At 38.6% G+C, this 12282-nt stretch overlaps 1 protein-coding gene across 7 annotated transcripts in view; it reads right to left on the bottom strand.

Moving 5' to 3' along the window:
- Nucleotides 1-12282, bottom strand: part of Rab27a (RAB27A, member RAS oncogene family) — a 78129-nt gene that overhangs the window by 57726 nt on the left and 8121 nt on the right. The window contains exons 2-3 of one of the 7 annotated variants that reach the window (XM_058584815.1): nt 8615-8677; nt 7859-7947 (exon numbers count right to left, since the gene is read on the bottom strand). The exons of 2 other annotated variants lie outside the window; for them this stretch is intronic. The gene's annotated coding sequence lies outside the window, so the exon portion shown is untranslated. Of the gene's footprint in view, nt 1-3918; nt 3940-4024; nt 4103-7858; nt 7948-8614; nt 8678-12282 lie in introns of those variants that run through there. 4 more of the 7 variants (XM_046461605.2, XM_058584816.1, XM_058584817.1 and 1 more) reach the window with 4 other exon arrangements.

The following is a 12282-nucleotide window of genomic DNA, read 5'->3' on the forward strand; positions in this document are numbered from 1 at the left end:
CTGAGTTAATGGTATTATCAACTCAGAGAAGAAAAGATGGTTTGAGAAGACCATTATTATCACAGCTAACCCTTACTAAGCATTTTCTAAGCCTTTTAAAGTACTAACACTGCAGTCTTTACAATGAGCCTAAAGGTGCCTAATCTATTGATGAGAAAATTGATACACAAAAGATTAAGTAACTTGTCCAAGGTCACATAGCCAGTAAATGACAGAAACAAGATATGAACTCAGGCAACTCTCAAATACTGCATTATATTATGTAGACATAACCCACATGGGAATTGTATTTGGCATCTGGGACTGAACTAAACTGAACTAAAGCTCAAAAGAGTAAATAAGGAAATGGGTCATTTACACAGTTCTATGTCCCAAGGCCATGGGAGAGAAGATATACACACTTAGAGTGAAGAAAGAGGCAAAACTTGAGGAGCAGCAAGAGAGATCTGAAGAAAGAGATTTTCTGGGAAAGAGATTTTTAAATAGTGAGAGTCCCTGGGCTGAGTGGCTCACCACAACACAGAGATTCCAGGTGAACACAGTTTGCACTGTCTCTTTGTGAAAACAGGGGATCCATTCACAATTTGCTGGGAGATGAATCCAGCTAAAGGATTCCTGCTCAGATTTCATCACAGGAAGAGAAGCCTGGTAAGATATGAAATGGGGAAGACAAAGAAAAACAAACAAAACAATCAGTGCTCTCAGCTCTTGGAAGAATAATTTATGCCCATGTTTGAACAAAGCGACTCCTGCCTCCAAAGAAGCAGCAATGCAGGCTCATCCCTCAAGCAGCACCCCCACCTCACCAGTTACTCATTCCTCCCTGGTTCCCAGCAGCTGCCAGGGAATCTCTGCTGCCCCAGAGCAGCATTCAGCCATGCTGCAGCAGTATCAAGAGTACAGAAGGCAGAGCCCACTACAAAGAGCCAAAAAAAAAAAAAAAGGAGACAGGCCATAGATCAGAGGTACAGCGCTTGCCTAGTATGTGAGGCCCTGGGATAGATGCCCAGCACTGCAAGGTTGGGGGGAATAAATGTGCAAATAAATAATGGTTCCTGCCAGGATTAGTTTTGGTTTTTAATGGGCTTCAAATGACTCATCAGTTATCATGTTGTCTGTGCCCTGAGCTCTGGCTCTAAATCAACCAAGTTCAGAGGGAGGAAGAAAGGAATAACAGCAAAAGATGGACAGATATCGCAGGAAGCTTTAATCCTGAGAAGAGAAAACAGAAGTGGAGTGAGGGCTGGTAGGGGCACCATTTCCTGTGGAACACTCAGGTTCTGAAGGTCTGGAGAGAACAGAAGCTGAAATAGCAGAGAGAGAGAGAGAGAGAGAGAGAGAGAGAGACAGCCCCGGGCTGGCAGGACCTGCTGACAGGCAGGCCCTGGTTGCCATGGTGCCACCCTGCTGGCCAGCATGGTCTCATCAGCACGTTCCTTTTTAGTCACAGTTCCTGTCTTGTGGGTAGCGGCAGCCGCAAGAAAGAAAGAAAAATAAAGTTGCTAATGGCTGCAAGATCACTGAACAACAGTCCTCGAAGGGACAAGAGAACATGATAAAAGAGAAAGCAACCAAGATGGGGGTTAATTCCCTGAAAATACATTAAATCAACCTGGACATTCTAGGTGTGAGACACCCTCATGAATAAACACTTCTCCCCAAAATTTACAGTTTTTTTCTTTGTGGCAGTTAAGATCCACATTTCTGGTGGAGCTCTGGGTTCACTCCAAGGTAAAAAGCATGGGCTTGTGTCAAAGAAAACCAGATGACATATTGGTCAACACATTGAAGTGGAGGCCAGGACACCAGCAGGATGGCTAGGCACCGACAGTAACCAGCCAAATGACTTTAGTACTTACAAGCCTCAAATGCTTCATCTGTAAAGGGAGAAGCCGGGACCAGATGAACTTAAGAATCCTCCCACTCCTTAACTTATGCTTGGACACACTCAGGGCAAGGGAGCCTTTCCACATGCTTCTTATGGGATATTAAGCTGTCCACGTGCCACGGACCTGATTGTACCTCCAGGGACACACAATTAGGAGAGCAGCCGCAACTCAACAGAAGCAAAAAGTAAATACATACACATTCAGCTGGATTCACATGTTGGATTAAACCCTGGGATAGTGGGCAAGACCATGTCTTATTCATCTTTACACAATTAATATCCAGCACATTCTAGGTACTTGGCTTAGTAGATATTTATTGCATCCATTAGAAGGCAAAATTTGAACGTCATATTAAGAAAATTTTCAAACATATCTTTTATGGATTGAGTTATTTTTGCCAAAAAAAAATTTTCAAATGGGTTGAATTGTGTTTGCCCAAAATTGTCACCTTAAAGTCCTAACTCCCAGTACCTCACAATTTAACCTTTTTTGGAGCTGGGACCTTTATAGAGGTAATCAAATTGAAAAGAGGTCAGTAGGGTGGGTCCTAAACCAACATGACTGTTTTCCTTACAAGAAGAGGAAATTTGAACTACATCAGTAGAGGGAAGATGACAGGAGAAGACAAAGAGAAGACAGTCATCTCCAAGCCAAGAAGAGAGGCCTGGAATAGATTCTTCCTCACAGCCCCAGAAGGAATCAACCGTCCGGCCCTCTGATCTTGAACTTCTAGGTTCCTGAACTATGAGACAATAAATTTATGTTGTTAAAGCCATCTAGTTTATGTTATTTTGCTACCACAGCCATAGCAAACTAATACAATACCCACAAGAAAAGATAATTGTGTATTGAAACCACACATCATACGCACCACACCCACCTTTTACTCTTCCAATTCTTCACACTATATCTCTAAAATAAATGTGATTTTCCTTTCATGACTACATGCTCTAACCAAACCTAACAAAACTGCCATGACTTGAAGGCGTGTTTAAATGGAAAAAATACATCTTATACTAAAACACATACATACATTTCTCCATGAAAGCTGAAAGCTACTAACAATATTAAAAATAAAATTCTAATATACTTGAATTTTGTGGATACATTTTTCAGAGGATGGTCAAGATTTTTAGAGCAATTCAATTATTTAGTGAGCTCTCTTACTCATCATGCTATCTGAGAATACAAATTTGTATGACTTTATGAAAGCAAAGGAAAAGAAAAGAGAAAGAATGCACTTGGTATTTGTACCCACTTGCTGGCCATTACAAATGCACTTTTCAAACTAATCTCAAGAAAGTGAACAGACATCAAGAAGTCTATAGTTAAAGAACACTGACAATATATACAATGACATTTATGATAAATTGCACATTGTTTAAATACCTGAAAATTGGCATGACAGAGCTCAAAACCACTACAAGGGAAAAAAAAATAAGTAAATGCAAAACCATACCTTGACAGGATAGAGAACCGTTTATTGTGTTTTTCTAAAACTTTAGAGACTGGAGTTGCCAACAGGTCAACAATTAACAACTTCTAATCACATGTCCTGTTCATTACTTTTTGTCTAATGTTAAGACAAAGAGAAATGTTAAAGTCAAAATGGCCTGCTTATCAACGTTTCTCAAAGGAGCCTTTTGAAAAGCAGTTCACTCTATCAACTTTCAAAGACAGGCATCTCTGTTAGAAAACCACAATCCGGCTAATTAGTCTCAGCTGTTCCTCACATGGCCCTGCAGACCAGTCAAGTGATTTTGTCCCTTTCAAGCTTACTAAAATCCAATTCCTCTGAGCTCTCAGACACAGGGCAGCTTTATTAACCTCTTTCAGGGTTAGAAGACTAATGTTCCAAATCTCATTTGTCCTCTGAATCAAGAAACTACATTTGTTTTCTTAAGAAAACAACTCGAAAAGTTATCATGTTGTCAAGGCCCTTAAAGGTTCTGTTGGCACTGTTTTTTTTTACAAATACAGTGACTGATCCAAACTAATAATACCAGAGATCAAAGAGCAGATTACTTACCAGATGCTGCTCCTGGCCTCCAGAACCGTGAGTAAAACTGTCTGCGGGATTCCTCCCAGATATCTCACTAGCTTTTCAAAGTCAACATGACATGCACTCAACTTACCTCCCTTGCTTTTCTCCCCATCACTGCTTAAGACCTGCTTCTCTCCCCATCACTGCTTAAGACCTGCTTCTCTTCCTGTGTCTTCAGAAATAATCCCAGCACACACCCAGAAATCCCAGGACCCTCAGTGACTCCTCCCTCTTTCTCCTCCCACTTCCAATTGGCCTCCAAGTCCTAAGCGTCTTTCCTGCTCTCACCTTCATTCCGATTTTGATTATTTTTGGTCTGGATGACTATGATAAACCACTTATTTTGTTTTGGGTCCCAAACCTGGCCCCACCTCTGATTCATCCTCTACCCCACACCAAAATTGCTCTTTTCAAAAGATCAATGGGATTCCATCACTATGTTCCATAAAATTTGTTAATGGCTCCCAGAACCTCCTATCATTCCTTGTCTCCTGTCTGTGAGCTGCTAGAGTACAACCACCAGAATTTTTTGTCATTCTCTAAGCCAGTGGTTCCCAAAATCTGGCCCCAAAACTAGTATCATCAGCCCCATCCAGGAACTTGTTAGAAATGCACATTCTTGGGCCCACTCAATTGAATTAGAAATTCTGAGCATGGGATGCAGCAGTCTGTGGTTTAACAAGCCCTCCAGGTGATTCTGATACATGGAAAAGTGTGAGAGTCACAGCTCTAAACCCATCAAACTGATCATCAAGAGACTTAGCCATGACTTTCCTTCTGCCAGCAATATTGAGTTAGATGCCCCTTCTCTGTGCTTACTATTTCTGGAACTGGTCACCGGTGTATCATAATTATCCATAATTATCCATATTTCTGGGGTTTCCCTTGTTAGTTGTGGAATATCTCCAAGGCAGACATTGCATGTTATTTACCTTTTGTGTTATTGTTGTTAATCAAAGAAAATTTTAATACCAAAAATGTAGAAAACCTTTATCTTTGATTCATTCACCCCACGGTCACATCTTGAGCACTTACTAATCATTAGACAAGACATTGAGCATATAACTAAATGATCCATCCCTTGCCTCTAGGAGAAGTTACTCTCTCATTCTGGCAGCCCAAAAGTGACTGAAGACTCAATCAGCCCAATCTATAAAATCACACCAAAACTTCAAGAGCTGTGAGTAACTCAAAAAACTGGACAAAACCAGTATGACATCTCTCAAGGTAAATGAAGTAGAATTTTTGGCTAACATCTGATGCTGACTCAGATATAAAGGCATGGTTTATAAAGGGGGAAAAGGGTACATTTTCATGAAAACTTACATATTTTCTCTATTATGTCTCAGTAACCTCTAGAATTTGGAGAATAATTTAATAAGGAAATGTACCAAGATTTTTAAACCCAGAATTATTAAAGTTAGTTTATTCTAGTTATAGTAGAAATTAAGTAATGTTTTATATTAGCACTTCAGCCTTTATTGTGTATAAGAATCCCCTGGGGATGTTAATTCTGACTCAATATGTCTGTGAAGAAGTCCAGATTTTTTTTTTTTTTTTTTTTTTTTTTTTTGTGGAGGGGCAGGATACTGGGGCACTCAAACACTGAGCCACATCCCCATCCCCAGCCCTATTTTATATTTATTTAAAGACAGGGTCTCACTGAGTTGCTTTGCAAGCCTTGCTTTTGCTTAGGCTGGCTTTGAACTCATGATTCTCCTGTCTCAGACTCCCAAAGTGCCAGGATTATAGGCACACACCACGGCACCTGGCTCCAGATTCTGTATTTCTAACAAGCACCCAGATGATGCCCAGGTTATACAGATATTCCTAGATCCACTATACTTTGAACAGAAGCAACATATTTTTCAGAGTGCAAAAGGTTTTCTCATTAAAGCAATAAAAACATTTTAGGATAATTCTGCATTAAAAGTTTTCTAAAATAGCTTTCAGACTTCAGAATAAAGATGTCATACTGACGGGCTAGGGATATAGCTCAGTTGGTAGAGTGCTTACCTTGCATGCACAAAGCCCTAGGTTCAATCCCCAGCACCATCCACCCCCCCAAAAAAATAGTGGCATACTGAAACTGAATAGGTACATCTACCTCCTCAAATCTCAGTAATACAGAGAAAGAGAGAGAGAGACAGAGAGAGAGAGAGAGAGAAGTTGGAGAGGGGAATGTTGGGGCACAAAACAAAGGAAATGGTGGAATTCTGCTTCAAAAGCTATTAAGCACACCAAGACAAAGAGAAAGGAACAAAAGAACTACAAAACACTCAGAAAACAATGAGCAAATAAATAATAAAGTAAGTCCTTTATCAATAATAAAGTGTAAATGAATTGAACTTCAATCAAAAGACATAAACTGATAGAATGAATTGAAACCTGAGATCCAACTATGTGCTGCCTGCAAAAGAGTCACTTTAGATGTAAGGGCAACATAGATTGAAAGTATAGGAATAGAAAAAGATATTTCATTCAAGTGAAAATGAAAAGAAAGCAGGGTGGCTATATTTATATCAGAATAGACTTTAAGTCAAAAACAGTCATAAGAGAAAGAGAAAGTAATTAAAAAGAAATACAGCAGTCAACTCTTCAAGAGGATATAAAAATTGTAACTGTATATACACTCAACTTTGGAGCACCTAAATACATAAAGCAAATATTAACCAAACTGAAGAGAGAAACAGACAATACAGTAATAATAGGGAATTTCAGTGCCCCAATTTAAACAATAGATAGGTCCTCCAGACAGAAAATCAATAAGAAAATTATTAGATAACTAGAAGTCAATAACAGGAGGGAAATTGGAAAATTTACAAATATTTGACACAAAATTTATAACTCTGTGTCATCAATTAGCATAATCCAGAAGAAGCAATTTCATGATGCATCAAATCTATCAAAAAATAGAAAATTTGAACAAACTAATAAGGAGTAAGGAGACTAAATTAGTAATCAAAAAAAAAAAAAAAGAAGACAACAAAAACTCAAAAAATAAGAACCCAAGACTAAATGACTTCACTGGTAAGTTCTATCAAATATTAAAGAAGCATTAATTGCAATCTTTCTCAAACTCTTCCAGAAAATTGAAGAGGAGGGAATGCTTTCAAATCATTATGAGGTCAGCATTATAGTAATGCCAAAGTCACACAAGGACACTACCAGAAAAAGAACATTACAGGTCAATATCCTTAATAAGCATAGATGCAAAAATCCCCAACAAAATAACAAACAAAATTCAACAATACATTTTTTAAAAAATTATTCATCATGATGTAGAATTTATCCCTGGGACACAATGATGGTTACATATATAACTAACAATAAATATGATATACTACATTGACAAAATGAAGAATAAAACCATACAATCATCTTAATACAGAAAGAAATAGCATTTTTTTAAGAAATGCAACACTCCTTCATGATAAACACTCTTTAACAGATTAGGGATAAAGGGAATATACCTCGACACTCAAGTAAAAGCCATATCTGACAAACCCATTGCTAATATCACACTCTGTGGTGCAAACTTGTAAGCTTTTCCTCTAAGATCTGAGACAAGGCAAGAAAGTCCACTCTTGCCACTTCCTTTCACTATAGTCCTGAAAGTCCTAGTCAGAGCAATTAAGCAAGAGACTAAAATAAAAGGCATCCTAACAAAAAAAGAAAAATATTAAAATATCTCTATTTGTTGGTGACATGACATTATTTATAGAAAGCGCTAAAGATTTTACCAAAAAAAACCTATCAGAACTAATAAATGAATTTAGTAAAGTTGAAGGATACAAAGTAATAATACAAAAGTCATTAGTATTTTTAACTAACAATGAACTATCTGAAAAGGAAATTAAGAAAGCAATTTCATTTACAATAACATCAAAAAATAAAATACTTAGCCGGGTGCAGTGGTACATGCCTATAATCCCAGCAACTTGGGAGGCTGAGGCAAGAGGATCACAAGTTCAAGGTCAGTTTCTTTAAATTAATGAGGTCCCAAGCAAGAACCTGTCTCAAAATAAAAGATAAAATAAAAAGGGTTGGGTATATAGCTCAGTGGTAAAGTGCCCCTGGGTTCAATCCCAAGTACCAATAAAATAAAATAAAACAAAATACTTAGGTATAAATTTAACCACAAAAGTGAAAGATCTACATATAGAAAACTAAAACTGATGAAAGAAATTAAAGTAGACTTAACAAATGGAAAGATATCCCATGTCCATGGATTGGAGAAATAATGTTTAAATAGCCATACTACCCAAAGTGATCTATAGATTCAATGCAGTTTGTCAAAATTCCAATGGAATTTTTCACAGAAATTTTAAAAATCCTAAAATTCATATGGAACCACAAAAGACCCCAAATAGCCAAAGCAATTTTGAGCAAAAAAAAAACCAAAGCAGGAGGCATCACACTTCTTGATTTCAAATTATATTACAAAGCTATAGTAATCAAAACAGCATGATGCCAGAAAAAAAATACACAGACTAATGGAACAGAACAAAAAGCCCAGAAATAAACACACCTATATGGTCAAATAATTTTCAATATGAGGACCAAGAACATATAATGGGGAAAAGATGGACTCTTCAGTTGATGGTGTTGGGGAAACTTGAGAATGCAGAGAATTAAATTAGACCTTTATCTTACACAACACACACAAAAATCAACTTACACATAAAATCTGAAACTGGATGGGGCTAGTGGCAGACACCAGGAATCCCAGCAATTTGGATGGCTGAGGAAGAAAGATCACAAGTTCCAGGTCAGCCTCAGCAACTTAGTGAGACCATCTCAAATAAAAAAGAGCACCCCTAAGTTCAATCCCCAGTACCACACACCCATACACACATACACACACACACAAAAAAAAAAAACTGTAAAATTCCTACAAGAAAGCATGGAGGGGGTGGAACCAAAACAGACTGCCTTTAAATCTCAGTTTTACCACTCTGGCTACGTGACTGTGAGCAAATTACTTAACCTCTGTGCCTCAGTTAGCTCATCTGTGGAATAATAATAGGATTGTTAGGATTGTTTTGTAAAGACTGAACTATGTAATAATGCCTATAAGTGCCTAAAACTATGTTTGGCACATAAGTAGATGGATCAATAATAGCTATTTTCAAGGTACATTTGCCTCTGTAATATGTGGCTCCTAATATATTGATTTCATGTTTTTGATGAATTTACATTTCATTCTCCCTGTCTCACCTGTGCTATCAACCAGCAATCCCTCTCACCACAGAAATCAGTGTACCTTTCCAGAACAAGTCCTGCCCTCTCTGGTGTGCTATTTCTCATTAACAAGCTACCTGGAAACCAAATCACCGAGCTTATGAGAACAGTGTGTGAAATGGGGGGAAATGGGCACAAAGAATGTTCTGAGGATCTCTCTCTGTGAAGCAGGATGGCAGGTTATTAGCCATCTGTCTGCTCAGAACCCATTGGGATTACTTCCTTAATGTCAACCATGGATCAGTAGGCTGGGTGACATTCAGGGTGATAACCATTCCAGTACACCAGAGATCATCAGAGTTGTAGCACTGAACGCTCTGCATCTGGAAACTCCACCCAGGACTAGGCAAATTACTCAATCCTTCTGATCTTTGTTGAACCAACCATAAAATGGAGGATAATATCTATTATGAAAAGCTCTTCAGAGAGAATGTTTATATAATTCCTGACACTGGTACCTGTAGCTGCTATACCCAATTGCTATTATCAATTCTGATATTATGTGGTTAAAGAAAGAATTCTTAGTAAGATAACCTGTAACTTGCTTTATATTTGATGGGTCCCAGAAGGCTAAAATATTTGCCTTTGTGAATTTCTTTCCCATCATTTTCCCACACAATTTATTTCAGGGACTAAGACATATTAAAGAAAATTGACAGTTGAATATTGTTTGACTTCTCTACTAGGCAAAGGCCTAGCAAGTTTCTGTCTTTGCATATATGTCTTTTTTACATTGTGAAAGCCCTTGGGTATTCACTGCAGTAGCTACTTCTAAACTTGTGATCAGAAATTAGCATGCCACCTCACAAAGGACATCAAATATCAAACATCATATCTGAAATTTATTTACAATTTGTACCTCAATTTCTCCCCCTCATAATGGCACCAAATCCTTCAGTCTTCTAATGGATCACCAAATAATTCATTAAATGTTAATCCTATCCCTGAAAAATAAGCACCCTCATCACCATACAGACAAAACACCATTTCTGACCTCAAAAGCTGAAGCATTCAGTACTCCATAGATTTTTTTTTAGAGAGAGAGAGAGAGAGAATTTTTTAATATTTTATTTTTTAGTTTTTGGTGGACACAACATCTTTATTTTATTTTTATGTGGTGCTGAGGATCGAACCCAGCGCCCCACACATGCCAGGCAAGCATGCTATCCACCGCTTGAGCCACACCCCCAGTCCATAGATGTTAATTACAGCCTGGAAGAAGTCACTCACATTTGTGCACACCACTAACACAAGGGCAAAATTGCTATGAGAATAGTTACAAAATTTGGGGTAGATAATAGAAATGACCACCAGTTACCCAAAGCCAAATGGCCTGGGACCCCTGTAAAAGGCAGCAGAAACAGCAAAGCATAGAAAGACTTCACTTCATTATAAAGGCCCCCAAGCTCCCTCCTCTCACACTCAATATGTCTTCTCCCCAGCCCCAGGAGACCCATAAAACGTCAGAGAAGGCTTGAGGGTCATCTGGTCAACCAATTAGGACAGGTATAAATGGATCCAAGTATGACCTGATGCCCACCTGGGGTATTAATGAAAATCCAAAGTCCTGGGTCCCGGCTTCTGAATAAGGATCTCTGCAAAGAAGACCTAGGGAATTTGAATTTATGACAAATTTCCCAGGGGCCACCAGGTTATGCATAAGGTTTGAGAGCCACTATTCTAGGGAGACAACAAACAGCCAAGTGCACAATTATAGCTAGGCAAATAATCCCTAGGTGAAGCCCATTTTTAACTTCTACCAACCTCAGGCTCCTAATCTGTAAAATAGGGATAATACCTACCTAGCAGGATGGGTGTGAAAAATAAATGGTATAACAAGTAACAGCTTCAAGCACAAAGCCTCACATATGACAGAGACTCAATAGTAATTAGTCCCTTCCCCATCTCCTACACACATTCTAATGAAGACTTTAAAAACTGTTCATGTTTTGAATAAATGTTACCAAGAAAAGCAGATGGCTAGCTTAAGGCCTTGGTGTTAATGAGTTGTCAACTACAAAGGCCAAGGTCAGCAGGTTGAACCAATGACTGGGTACCAGTGGATGGTGGATCTCAAGTTTCCGCATGCATTAGAATCACTTGGGTGGTTTTAAAACACTCTGGGTCCCCAGTTTCAAATACAGTAGGTCTGGGGTGGGGCTGAGAATCTGCATGTCTAACAAGTTCCCAGGTGGTGTGATGTTGCTGGGCCCACACACTTTGTAGAGGGGTTTACTCTATAGCCTGAATATCCAGTGTCTAATTGATCTGACACTTTGTAACAAAAAAGAAAACTATGGCCAGGGACCAGGTGGTGCAGGCCTGTAATCCCAGGGGAGGCTAAGACAGGAGAATTGCCAGTTCAAAGCCAGTCTCAGCAACAGCAAGGCGCTAAGCAGTTCAGTGAGACTCTATCTCTAAGTGAAATACAAAATAGTGCTGGAGATGTGGCTTTGTGGTAGAGTGCCCCTGAGTTAAATCCCCAGTTCCAAAAAAAAAAAAGCTATGCTGTGTGTATTTCCTATTTGACACAAGACTAGTTAGTTACATGTAAATACACAGAAAAGTAATAAACCAACAATTTCTAAAACCAAGGCTGTGCTGCCTCTACCCCAGAGAATCTTTCTTACTATATTTTTTGAAAGACACAGAGAATGGATGGGTACATCTGAGTTCTATCCTTCTTCTCACTTGCTACGAGACCCTGAGTGCAAAGCATAATCTCTTTGAGCCTCGGTTTATTCACCTAAAAGTAGAGGTGGCTCAGTTACTGGCCCCCATATCTGGATGTGTACCCACAATCACTAGAGTAGCATTTTAAATAAAACCTGGATTCTAAGCCATAAACCCCACACCTAACACATTAGAATTTCCAAAGGAGAAACTGAAAATATGTGTTTTTTGGAGATATGTTTTAAATAAAAACTCCCTATGGGACGTAACATGGTGATCTTTCAGGCTTCTTTCAGCATGAAAGCCTTGGGTAGTTTTGATTTTTAAGTTCCCGGTGCCCTGAGCTGGCACCTATAAGTGGCCTTCCTCCTTTACATTTGCATCACATGAAGTTTTTTTAACATGAAACAAGTATCCTAGTCCTCAGACAAA

The sequence above is a fragment of the Marmota monax genome, unplaced genomic scaffold (genome assembly GCF_021218885.2).
Source record: "Marmota monax isolate L192 unplaced genomic scaffold, Marmota_monax_Labrador192_F-V1.1 WCK01_AAM20220418_F8-fsc00001, whole genome shotgun sequence".
Classification (NCBI taxonomy): Eukaryota; Metazoa; Chordata; class Mammalia; order Rodentia; family Sciuridae; genus Marmota; species Marmota monax.